The sequence below is a fragment of the Centroberyx gerrardi genome, unplaced genomic scaffold, assembly GCF_048128805.1.
Source record: "Centroberyx gerrardi isolate f3 unplaced genomic scaffold, fCenGer3.hap1.cur.20231027 Scaffold_175, whole genome shotgun sequence".
In the NCBI taxonomy this organism is placed as follows: domain Eukaryota; kingdom Metazoa; phylum Chordata; class Actinopteri; order Beryciformes; family Berycidae; genus Centroberyx; species Centroberyx gerrardi.
In genome coordinates, this window is record NW_027605336.1 from 1 (window position 1) to 13,291 (window position 13,291).

Sequence of the window (13,291 nt, forward strand, 5' to 3'; positions counted from 1 at the left end):
GAACAGTTACAGCAGTTACACTGATTTCAACATTCAGCGCAAAATCATATCACATGATTGAAGTGGACTCACCTGTTAAAATGCAAACTGTGCAGTAATGATACAGTTATGAGAGGGAGGGGTCGGTGATGTCACAAGAGGAAAAGGAAATGGGGGGGGGGGGGGTGTTCAATAATGTGTGATGAGATTATTGGTTGGAATATTGATGATGCTTCCTGGTGCAGCATGAAGTAACGTCACTGTACGCCGTCATACGCCGTTTCCCAGGAGCTAATGGGATTTTGATTTTGCAAAATACAATTAAAATACAATTACAATGTAGTAATGGTTTTGGCGTTTATTGTTAAAAAGTTATGACATTATGATACAGAGAATCAGCTAACCAGGTGACTTTTCATTTCACTGTGACTTTAAACTGTTGTTGGTTCAGTTTGAGTCACAGTGACAGGAGGAGTGAGATCTCACTATAAAACATCACATCTGACTGCTAACTCCAGTCAGATGAAGGTTCTGTGATCTACTTCCTGTCCTCAACTGCAGTCTGGCTCCTCTGCTCCTGTCTGTCAGATCTTGAGCCCACAGCGCCCCCTGTAGGCGCAGAGCGGGAACTGCACCCAGTCTGACCCGAGCTCTGCTGTCAGGCAGAGTCTAACAGGACAGTTTACTGCTGGTACTTAAAAACACATTTTTATTCCAGTCGCTTTCAGTGAATCCAGACTCTTGTGTTTCAGTCAGTTTCAGTAGTTTTACTGTCGTTTGTGCAGCAGCAACACTCAGCGTCTAAAATTAATTCCTGCTGTCAATCTGTCAAGCCAGATTCTATAAAATAATAATAATAATACACTTTATTTGTGCAGCACCGTTCAAAACGAAGTTACAAAGTGTTTTACAGTAAAAGATTAAAAAAAACAGTTTGTTCAGTAAAACAATCAACCATACAACACAATAAACAATAAAATAAAAAAACACCAAACCTAAGAGAAAAGTAGCTGATAAAATTGCTGGTAAAAGCATAAATGGATAGCTTTATTTTTGTAGCACCATTCATAAATAGAATGCAACTCAAAGTGCTTCACATAAAAGAGATGAATTAAAACAACAAATGGATTAAAACAGTAACAGTATATTTTTCCTCCAGTCGCTTTCAGTAAATCCAGACTGTTATTTTTCAGTCTGTTTTACACTCAGCGTCAAAAATGAATTCCTGCTGTCTGAATCTGAATCTGTTGCTGTTTCCCAAATATTATTTTTGTCTGTCACTGTGTCCTGAATGCCATTTTTCAATCCCTTATCAATAGTTTCACAGCATCATTTTAAAAGTGCAATCGCATTTTTCACAAATATAATTTTTCAGTCACAATCTGCACCAAGCGAACAAAATATTCCAGACGCCGAGCAGCTGAACCAGAATCAGTTTTAATGACAGAGAAAGTTTGCACAGACAATAATTCAACTTGGTGGGTTTCTCCTGTCGTCACATAAAACATAACACAACAGAATATTTAAAAATAGTAGTGTGTTAAAACATTAAAAAGTAGAAATATAGGGAACAGGTCTGTTTTCTATACAATATGCAGAAAAAGAGAATATCGAGTGTTTTGAAGGAGGGAAAAAGCTTCACATGAGTTAGAATGGAATAAAGAAAGTCTAAACAGGTAGAAATAGATATCATCCAGGTGAGAGCTGTGATCTCTTATGATAACCTGTAATGTGTTATATTATAAGCAGCAGTTCCAGTGAAGAGCTGCATGTTGTTCCTCCATGACTCGGTCTGTTCACACTGAGAGAAACCTGACGAGTCGCTCTGCTCTGAGGAACTGGAAACAAGTTCAGAACTACTAGAGCTGAAAGATATTGACGGAAAATCGAATTGCGATTATTTGACCGAATATTGCAATTGCGATTTAAACTGCAATTCATATCATCACAAGTTATTTCTATCGTATACAGTACTGTGCTAAAGTCTTAGACACATGTAAAAGAAAAAAAGTAAAGCAAATAATTAAATGAAAAGTTTCTAAATCTCAAAAAATGTGCTATAAAGAGCAGTCTACTGACACACTAATGCAGAAAACAAATGAAGATGAATAAACATCTGAGACACAATTTATATAAAAACTCTTGGGTGCCTAAGACTTTTGCACAGGACTGTATTTTTTTAGAAAATTTATGACAAGAAAAGCTAGATGTGAGTGTGCAGATTTAGTGAGTTTGAATCTGATGAAAGGTTTTGATTCACGGACCAAAGATACCTGCAGCTCTAAAACTCCTTGTTCACAAATCCAGTTTGGAAATCCGCCTCATCTCTTTTAAGCAATTAATTGCAGCCTCTGCGATTTGGAAATTGCAGAAGTTCATATTGCGATTTCTATTTATTTATTTTTTTTGATCAATTGTTCAGCTCTAGAACTTTCCATCGACCCGACGATGGATCAGCTGTTCTCCAGCTTAGTTTCTTAAAACTGTAGAGAACTGAAGCTTTGAACGACTCCATTTTGAACTATTGCTCATGAAACTAAATCACATCAGTAGGGAAACGAGGAAGCAGACATCCGATTGGCTGTTGACGGTCGATGATAGTGAAAAGTTCAGCTTGTTGAGCGTCCAATCATCAGCTGAGTTCCCTGGTCGCTGTGGAGGAGAGGAAGCTGACTTGTTGATGTTCCTCTCAGTCTGAACGCTGCTCCTCTGCTTCAGCTTCACTCTGGAAGTTCAGACTTCAGAGAAGACGTTCCTCTGTTAAAGGAAAAATCCACCTTCAGATCCTCTGACACTGTTCAGTCTGTGATGCTCGGTAAAAGTTATTTTGTGATTATTTTTTAGTGAACCCACTTTCCTGCCTCGTCTGCTTCTACTGCAGTTAGTGATTTCCTACGTTTCCCACAATGCCTTTCAACGACCTCCAGAGAAGGGGCGTGAACTTGTTGCTTTAAATCAAAGCCGGGCGTATCGACGTAGAAATATAGCTGGCAAGCCAACTAGTTTGTTTACATTGGGGCGTGTCTATGATCGAGGCCACTCCCCCTTCCTCAAACCCCAGCCTGTCTCTCTGCTGCAGTGCATTCTGGTCTCTCTCCTGCTCCTGTGGTGGAGAAACTGGTCTCTCTCCTCTTCTACGATGGATTCCTCCCTGTATGATTGTTGAACGTCTCTTAGTGCAAAATGGCGGCTCTAGAAAGAAGCCCTCGCTCTTTGATTCTGAGGGACTGACACCAAAACCTGACGTTTACCGCTGATGTTTTACATCCTGAAACATTTTCTCATATCAAACTCCACTGTAGCTGCTGGAAACATCTGGAGGTGACGTCACCTCGTCTACGATTGGCCGGTTATCCACCAGGAAGAGAAACACAACAAACTACTGAATGGAGCCAGGGATGCAGAGTAGATTCTAGCATCTGTTGTTCTAAACAGTGTTTCAGGGTTGATGGTGGATTTTTCCTTTAACTGGTTTCTGCCTCAGTTGTTCTTCATGTTTCTGGATCTTTCTCTATGATTTTGAAGCTTCAAGCATTTTTCCAGCCTCTTAAATTTTGTTGCATTTTCCCTGCCATGCCTTCAACCAGGAGATTGAGGAGGTAGGACCTGCTCTGTCTGTCTGTCTGTCTGTCTGTCTGTCTGTCTCTCTCTCTGTCTGTCTGCCTGTCTGTCTGTCTCTCTCTGTCTCTCTCTCTGTCTGTCTGTCTGTCTGTCTGTCTGTCTGTCTGTCTGTCTCTCTCTCTGTCTGTCTCTCTGTCTGTCTGTCTGTCTGTCTGTCTGTCTGTCTGTCTCTCTCTGTCTCTCTCTCTGTCTGTCTGTCTGTCTGTCTGTCTCTCTCTCTGTCTGTCTGCCTGTCTGTCTGTCTCTCTCTGTCTCTCTCTCTGTCTGTCTGTCCCTGTCTGTCTCTCTGTCTGTCTGTCTGTCTGTCTGTCTGTCTGTCTCTCTCTCTGTCTGTCTGTCCCTGTCTGTCTCTCTGTCTCTCTGTCTGTCTCTGTCTGTCTGTCTGTCTCTCTCTGTCTGTCTGTCTGTCTGTCTGTCTGCCTGTCTGTCTCTCTGTCTGTCTGTCTCTCTGTCTGTCTGTCTGCCTGTCTGTCTCTCTGTCTGTCTGTCTCTCTGTCTGTCTCTCTGTCTGTCTGTCTGTCTGCCTGTCTGTCCATCAGCACATTTTATTTGCCTCACCTTTTTAGCTTTCATTTTATCATTTTTCTATAGAGTAACATCACTGCACATATCATCTGTTTTATCACGTTGTGTTGCATTCCCGCTGCCAAACAGTCACATGAATTTGTTTGTTAAAATCCACTTTGAGTTTTGCTTTTGAAAATAAATTCCTAAAAGCTCTAAAGTGTCTAAACGTCAAAGTTCTTACTCTTCACCTTGGGTCAAAATTTCAACTTAAAGTAAAAAATAAATAAAACGGACAAACCTCTTCATGTGACAGATGATGTCATCCAGTCAGACTCAGGACTGCTGTGTGTATTTTCATCAACACGACTCGTCTTAGCTGTGCTAGTCTTGTTCATGTAACTAGCTCATTAAAGGCCGTCGTTACCTGAGCCTTTTAAACCCATTTAACTAGGAGGTGGTGCTGGTGTTTCAGTTCAGTAATTAGCAATAACTTCAATTAATACTCATCATCTAAACCACAGACATCAGTGTGAGTGTTCACCCAGTTGCTGGTAGGGATGGGAACGGTTACGAAATGCTAAATTCTTAATAGCTAAAATGCAATCTGCGCACAGTGCAGAGTCACCAGGACAAAGCACTCATTCTCCTGCCTCATTTATAGGTAAACAATCATCTTATTTTACAAATTACATGAACTTACTGGAGGGAAATTTAGCCCTTATTGGTTGGTTTTGTTGCACATGAGCTGCATGCAGAGCGAACAGGAGGAAGTCCAGTGGAGTTTGAGGCTTTGAGACCAACAGGCCGCCGTCTGAAGGGGGAAATATAATTATTACTGCTGTTTCCTCGCAGGATTTAGAAATTTCAAACGCTGGTTTGTACAGAAAGTGGAGGGACGTTCTGAAAGCACTTGACGTCGCCTGGCTGCTCGAGTGTTGAACAACTCTCACTTCTGTCTACTTTTGATGCCTTTGGACTCTTAGGATCTTTATTTAAGGTTGAGGGTCAGTGAAGCTGGTTCCCATCCCTACTCTCTGTTCTCATTCAGAGAGTCTGTCGCTGCGTCCGGACAGGAGCCGGTCCACTTTCAATACAATTCAGCTGAACTGATGATAATAAAGAGTCATACATTTTTTATCTCTGTAGGGAATGAGGTTAGTATCAGCAGAGATTGTATTTAAACTGTGTAAATTTGAAGTTGTCATGCCCATATTCAAGTATTGAATTAAAAAAATAAGTTTGTTGAATACATGAATTAAAAAATTTAATTTGTAAGGCATAATTAAAATGTATTGAATACATACAATGACTTGAAATTGAATGTGATTATTGCTGCATTTAAATTTTAACTATAAGTTTTCAATTTTAAACTTTTCCCTCTGAAACATCATCATCATTACAATTGTTCAATTTCAAGCCATTGTGTTCATGTACAAATTTTGCTTTCCAAATTTAATTTTCAAATAATTTATTCAACAGATTCATTTTTTGAGTCCAGTGGTTCAATATGAGCAGGACAGACTCAACTTCATGCAGTTCAGATACGATCTCTGCTGCCACTGATCTCTCTCCATAGAAATACTCTTCTGTGTTGCCCAGAGGGCAGGGGTCAGAGGTCAGGGTGTGGAGCTGGTAGGGTTCAGTGTCTTGCTCAGGGACACTTCAGCAGGATGGGGGGGTGAACCTGAACCACCAGGCCTCCCTGCTTCCCAAAAACACAACTGAACCAGATTATTTCCTATATTGAAGATTATAAAATCATAATTTCAGCGAGAGAAGTCTTTACTGAAAGTTGAATTGGATTGAAAGTGAACGAGCTCCGGAGCGTCTCGTCTGGTCTCGGCTCTCGGCTCTCGGCTCGGTCTGGTTTTGCATCCCTCCTGGACACAAATCTACATTTAAATCAACAACTCTTCACACAGAACCACATAGACAACGCATGGGAAGTCTTTATAAATTTAAGATCCATCACACAACAGTTAGTTCCGCTCGAGTGATTTGATTGGACAGCAGGCTGATATACAGTCTAACAGCACTGGGATGTTTTACTACACGTGTCACTATACTGAATCTGTTCTTGCTTCTTCACTTTGTCGTTTTGCAGTAAGACAGAGGGGCTTGGACAGCTTGGTGTTACTGTTGATCTTCTAGTATATTTACAGAGACTTCCCATGCGTTACTCAGCTGTTGAACCCAAAGCAGCGCTGCTCCCCTTCTGTTTTTGTACAGAGCCTCATCAATCTGGTCTGATTTATCTCCAAGATGAGAGACGCTCCCAGATCTCAAATATCGACACTTCAGAACGACTCTAAATGGTTTGCTCGTCTGAAGTGGGGATGCAAAACCAAACCACTGTGTTAATGTGGATTCCCTACAGAGTGTAAACGGTGTGTGTGTCTGTGTGTGTGTGTGTGTGTGTGTGTGTGTGTGTTGCAGCTGGAGGGGAAGGTCCAGCAGGGAGAGAGAGACTTTGAGCAGATCTCCAAAACCATCCGCAAGGAAGTCAGCAGGTTTGAGGTCAGTATGACGGGATGAATGTAGGAATGATTGGATGGATGGATGGCTGGATGAGTGATTGATTAAATGAATGTACAAATAAAAATAGATTGAGTCTAATTTTTGTGTTTTTCTTAACAGAAAGAGAGAGTGAAGGACTTTAAAACAGTCATTATCAAATACCTGGAGTCGCTGGTCCAGACACAACAGCAGGTAACATGGATTCACCTTCCTATGATAAATAATGACATTTACATTTCAGGTGGCTGCTGTTAAATCAGTTTGGTTAACTGAATCATATGAGTTTATTTTATTTATTTATTTATTTTTTTTACATTTATATACAAATGAACTAGAAAAACAGGCTTGTGATAGAAATATAAAGCTCAGTAATGAAAAGTAACCATCTTTCTCTCTCTCTCTCCTCCACAGCTGATAAAGTACTGGGAAGCCTTCTTACCCGAGGCCAAGGCCATCTCATAGAGTCCATCCGCACAGAATAGACAGTCCTGACAGGCTCCGGTCAAACTACAGTACCCATAATGCACCTCCTCTCCCCCCCGGACCCCCCTCCTCCCTCCTGTTTACGCCCAGAGGGAAGAAGCGACGCGAGGGAGCGAATCGACTCTTTGTGACTTTTTTGCGATCATGAAAAAACGAAAACAAAAGCACCGTTAATTTTTACCGTTAACGTCACGTAACAGCTCACCGCCTCCGTTTATTCCTCCTCCGCCCGCACTGAACTCTTCATGCTGCGTTCAGGTCCTGTGGGAATATCTGTCGGAACGAGCCTTTTGACGGTTTAAAGCGTCGACTTCGAAGTGTTTGCGCGCGTGAACTCGCTTGAAGCCGTCCAGACGCCACGTAGACTTCGCTCGCTCCCCGTTGGCTTTTTCACTCTCAACACACACGATCCGCTTGAGTTCACGATTTGCAGCAAACCAGACAGCAATCCAAAATTCAACAAGTCGCTGTGTTCTGAGTTTTGATCCATTTGTTCGTTTAGTTTATAATAATTCTTCATTGTTGTAAGAAAATTGTCCTTTTAGTATATTTTATTCAAAGTGAAACCAAGAGTTCCCGAGTTTATTTCCCACCTGAAAGCTGTCGTGAACGGTATTTTCAAGCAGCAAGCTCGTATCTACGGTCTTTCCCATATGACGTGAATGCAGCATGAGCTTTGACCCTGTGATGTCATCAAAAGGTGACAGCTTTGCTCGCTGTGGATTTCCCCTCCTTGGAGTAGTGTGAGCAGATCTGAATCTGGTGTCAGTTTAGCATTTATCCCACTTCTGTCTGGAATAAGACTTCAGGCATGTTCAGCTGCAGTGTGTTGGTGTTCAGAATTCCTCTTTCAGCTAGCGGTATCCATTGGTTTCAGTGGGGAATGCTAACAATGCTAACAAGCTGTTTTGTGGAAAAACAACAGGAATGTAGGAACGTTTCCCCGGTGATGCACCAAGTGTCTGGCAGTGGGAAAAACCTTTAATTCAAAATGTCCTGGTATCATTTTCTGGTTTGGTGAAACTGGTCTGGAGTCAGTGTCTAAGGTCGCCTGTCGCCTGTTCAGTCCCTCACTTCCCCTCGAGAACGTATATTTTTGTTGCTATATGATCATTAGGGAAGGCAACATTTTCTATCTCCACCCTTTTGAGCCAATGAGAGCAGAGAATGAAGCATCTCACTTCCTGGTTCGGTTTATCGCTGCTGTCTGATGAAAACCTGATGATTCCAACTGATACCCAGGTGTTTTAGGAAAGTCCAGATTGTGTTTTAAGTAACTTTTATGTGTCCAAATGTCATGAAACTCCCTAGATGCCTTGAGCCCCTTCCACCTGGTGTTAACCTGCATCCGGCTGTACAGATTGTATTCACATAGAGCAAAAATGCATCAAATCCAGATGTAAACACATCTGAGACGCACTGAAGATCCGACCGCCTAAACCAGCTGGAGGAAGTCGGAGACGCTTTTGGTTGCTTTAACAAAGTGTAAATGTCAGTTTTAGTTGCTTGAGACTTGACTTGATGCATGAAGAGAAGACTTGAGACTTGACTTGAGTTCTGCTGACTTGGGACTTGACATTGAATTACACATTATTTTTTGATGACTTGAAAAGGTTTCTAAAGTCTTGACTTGAGATCTTGTGTTTGTGTAAATTACTTCGATTGAAAGTGATGAGATTTGTTCCAGCAGACGACTGAATTTAAATTCTGTTTTCTGAATTTGTATGGAATGATTGAATTTACTGAAGTTGAAACTGATTATAGAAATCAAACTCATGATGCTCTTACCAAGTTTTTATCCTATTAAAACCATATTGCATTGAAAAGTCCTAGATATTTAGTTTTCTTTAAGATATTAAATTGATACTGGACTCTTGATTTGTTCTGACTTGACTTGCTGTTCTACATTTAGACTTGACTTGACATTAATGACATGGACTTTACTTGGGAATCTACATTTAGACTTTGGACTTGACTTGAGACTTGAGCCTCAAGACTTGAGACTGACTTGGGACTCGAGCAAAGTTGACTTGGTCACACCTCTGTTAATGCATGAAACCAATTAGGAGACGCAAATCAAACAGGCAGCAGGAAGCTCTGATAGTGACAAAAAAATGGATTATCGAGACACTTGTCGATACAAAGTGTTTACTGTCAGTTTTTTAGCAGGTTAATATCAGGAGAGGAAGTGATGCGCACGAGACTCTGCAATTTAGCAAGGGGAAAGAGAAACGTAATTATGTGTGTAGTGGAGAAACATTTTGTTAGCGCCAGGTGGAAAGGGGCCACATAGGGATCAGCTTTCATTTCAAGTAAGAAAAACTCAAAACAAAATGAGTTGTGAGGTTTCCATGTGACAGCAGTGTGGCAGAAGGCCTGCAGAGTGCTGGCAGACTGACTGTGGGAGCAGAGACAGCAGAGTCAGGTGGACTCTCATGTCGGGGGACCCTGCAGAAACAACCCTGTGACCTGGTCTGGGTCCCCTACCCGTAGTTTATGAAACCTGGCTACTGTGTGGAAAAGCTCTATTTAGACTCCGGCTCCGTTCACACTGCAGCTGAAAGTGTCTCGATTCTGATTTTTCCTCCATGTGACTCAGATCTGATGCTTTCTAATCAGCAACCTACATGCGACTTGTATTTGAACGCTCCAATTAAATTTTGACAGCGTCGCCACGACAACAGATAAATATTACGTCATCTGAACCAGTTGTCATAATGTAGTCAGCTTGTCTGACGTCTTTTGTTCTTGTTACTCTGCTCATCGCTGTCAGTTCAGATTATTATGGGATAAGAGTTATATCTGATTTGTTTAGATAACTGTTCATATCTATTGTAGGATGTGAGCAGCAGTTCAGAATTGAGGTTGAACTCCTGCAGTGTGAACGGAGCTTCTTCTTTCTGTGCAGATTTTCCTTAAAGAGAGACCTTGACGTTTTGAATTTTGGTTTGTTTTAATTTAGCAGGTGTTGGACACCACAACTGGGACGAAAAACTAAAAAAAACAAAAACAGCTTGTTAGCATCATTAGCGTTTCTCATTATCTTGCTCATTGGTTTCAACAGGGAAAGCTAACAATGTTAACAAGCTGTTTTTAAGGTAGATGAAGGATTTCCTGGTGAAGACAAATGAAAAAAACTAAAATTCAAAAATTCAAAGTGTAGCTTTAATACTGGGAGAAGTGAGTTTTTGTCCAGGTGACAGAGTATCCGTCTGTCCGTCCGTCCAGAGAAAAGCCCTCAGACTGTGATGATTATTATGGGCTGTTTCTCTACATGTTGATCAGTGCTTCTGCTGGTTGTAGTTAGACATTTTTTTTGATACCATTCTTTGTTGAATAAAAGCACATTTCGTTATTAGAATTAGAAAACCTGGGATCTCACGCTAAAAATCCAATATTTTGAAGCTTTTCAACATCTTTTACTGGATCGAGGTTGATATTGAAACTGGAAATTGTGTTGATTTTTCGATGCCCCGCCCTCCTCCACACTACTCCTCAGTCTGAATCATATAACACTGTGTTGATTGCTACTTTTTGTATTTTATTCCATGTTTTATTCCATATTTTTTGCCACCTAATGATGTGCAATGGTTAAGAGATTTTAGTTGATTTTTTTTTTTTTTTTTTCACGAATGATAAAATGCTTTGTCTAAGATTTTTTTAACTGTTTGAATCTTTTGGTTTTGACGTGACATTCCTGCAGTGCGGCAAAGCAGTTTGAGTACTTTAATTACAATAAAGGAATGTATCTCATCCATGGGCGTTATGGGTTTTAATTGTCAAAATGATTAGAATTTACACAGTGGATCATAATAATATGTCTGTTACCTAAATAATGAACAATATCCGACTGAAAATCAATGATTTAATAACATTTGATTGTTTTACATTTACAGCGGTTATCAAAAGTCTGCACACACTTTCAATTATTTTTAGGTTTTATTTTTAGGTGAAATAAAAACTTGTGAAATCAGACTTTTTTCACTTTCATTTGGATAAAGGATATACAGCAAAATCAAGGTAAGAAGAACAAAACAATGCTCCTTTCTAACAAACATAACAGAGAACTAAAATTGCTTGATTCACCTCATTCACAGATTATTTGACAGCATTTCTAACATCTGCCAGTGGTTTCAGACAAGTTACACCTTATATTTCTTTTCTGTTACTGCCAACTCAAATGTAGAATGCAAAACAAATCTAACTTTATCTCAGCATGATGGACTTGTCTGTCTCTTCTTCTGTGGTGTTCATACCATCATTTTGTTCTGCTAGGCTTTCCAAGCATGAGGAACCGCATACGTCTCCTAAAGGAGGAAACACTGCAGAGTTTGAATAAACCGATCAGAACATGATGGGTGTGAACGCAGCCTTACGGGGGGACACATTACACATGGCAAGGCAGATTTGGCTACAATTTGAGATCGGGCAGAGTCTGCAGTAGTCCAGGGTAGTTCAGGATAGTTCAGGATAGTTCAGGGTAGCTCAGGGTAGTTCAGGGTAGTCCAAGGTAGTCCAGGGTTTTTCAGGGTAGTCCAAGGTAGTCCTGGGTTGTTCAGGGTAGTCCAAGGTAGTCCAGGGTTGTTCAGGGTTGTTCAGGGAAGTCCAGGGTAGCTCAGGGTAGTTTAGGGAAGTTCACGGTAGTCCAGGGTAGTTCAGGGTGGTTCAGGGTAGTCCCGGGTAGTTCAGGGAAGTCCAGGGTAGTCCAAGGTAGTTCAGGGTAGTTCAGCGTATCTCAGGGTAGTTCAGGGTCATCCAGGTAGCTCAGGGTAGTCCAGGGTAGTTCACAGTAGTTCACGTTAGTTCAGGGTAGTCCAGGGTAGTCCAAGGTAGTCCAACGTAGTTCAGGGTCGTCCAGGGTAGTTCAGGGTAGTCCAGGGTAGTCAGTGTAGTCCAAGGAATGCCAGGGTAGTTAAGGGTAGTCCATGTTAGTTCAGGGTAGTCCAAGGAATGTCAGGGTAGTTCACGGTAGTTCAGGATAGTCCAGAGTAGTTCAGGGTAGGTCAGGGTAGTTCAGGGTAGCTCAGGGTAGTTCAAGGTAGTTCACGGTATTCCAGGGTAGTTCAGGGTAGTTCAGGGAAGTCCAGGGTAGTCCAAGGTAGTCCAGGGTAGTCCAAGATAGTCCAGGATAGTTCAGGGTAGTCCAGGGTAGCTCAGGGTAGTTCAGGGTAGTTCAGGGTAGTCCAGGGTAGTCCAGGGTAGTCCAAGGTAGTTCAGGGTAGTTCAGGGTAGTCCAGGGTAGTTCACGGTAGTCCAGGGTAGTCCAGGGTAGTTCAGGGTAGCTCAGGGTAGTTCAGGGTATCTCAGGGTAGTCCTGGGTAGTTCAGGGTAGCTCAGGGTAGTCCAGGGTAGTTCACGTTAGTTCAGGGTAGTCCAGGGTAGTCCAACGTAGTTCAGGGTTGTCCAGGATAGTTCAGGGTAGTCCAAGGAATGCCAGGGTAGTTCAGGGTAGTCCAAGTGTAGTTCAGGGTAGTCCAAGGTAGTCCAACGTAGTTCAGGGTTGTCCAGGATAGTTAAGGGTAGTCCATGTTAGTTCAGGGTAGTCCAAGGAATGTCAGGGTAGTTCAGGGTAGCTCAGGGTAGTCCCGGGTAGTTCAGGGTAGCTCAGAGTAGTTCAAGGTAGTTCACGGTAGTCCAGGGTAGCTCAGGGTAGTCCTGGGTAGTTCAGGGAAGTCCAGGGTAGTCCAAGGTAGTCCAGGGTAGTCCAAGGTAGTTCAGGGTAGTCCAGGGTAGTTCAGGGTCATCCAGGGTAGTCCAGGATAGTTCAGCGTAGTCCAGGGTAGCTCAGGGTAGTTCAGGGTAGTCCAGTGTAGTTCACGGTAGTCCAGGGTAGTCCAAAGTAGTTCAGGGTAGCTCAGGGTACAGGGTATCTCAGGGTAGTCCTAGGTAGTTCAGGGTAGTCCAGGGTAGTTCAGGGTAGTCCAACGTAGTTCAGGGTTGTCCAGGATAGTTCAGGGTAGTCCAAGGAATGCCAGGGTAGTTCAGGGTAGTCCAAGTGTAGTTCAGGGTAGTCCAAGGTAGTCCAACGTAGTTCAGGGTTGTCCAGGATAGTTCAGGGTAGTCCAGGTTAGTTCAGGGTAGTCCAAGGAATGCCAGGGTGGTTCAGGGTAGTCCAAGTGTAGTCCAGGGTAGTCCAACATAGTTCAGGGTTGTCCAGGGTAGTTCAGGGTAGTCCAAGTGTAGT

General features: G+C 42.1%; 1 long non-coding RNA gene across 1 annotated transcript; it reads left to right on the plus strand.

Moving 5' to 3' along the window:
- The first annotated feature begins 6,541 nt into the window (after nucleotides 1–6,541).
- On the plus strand, nucleotides 6,542–7,312 carry LOC139932375 (uncharacterized). The gene is made up of 3 exons (XR_011785545.2): nucleotides 6,542–6,624; nucleotides 6,745–6,816; nucleotides 7,036–7,312. It is a non-coding gene; the product is annotated as an uncharacterized LOC139932375 (long non-coding RNA).
- Nucleotides 7,313–13,291: the final 5,979 nt, after the last annotated feature.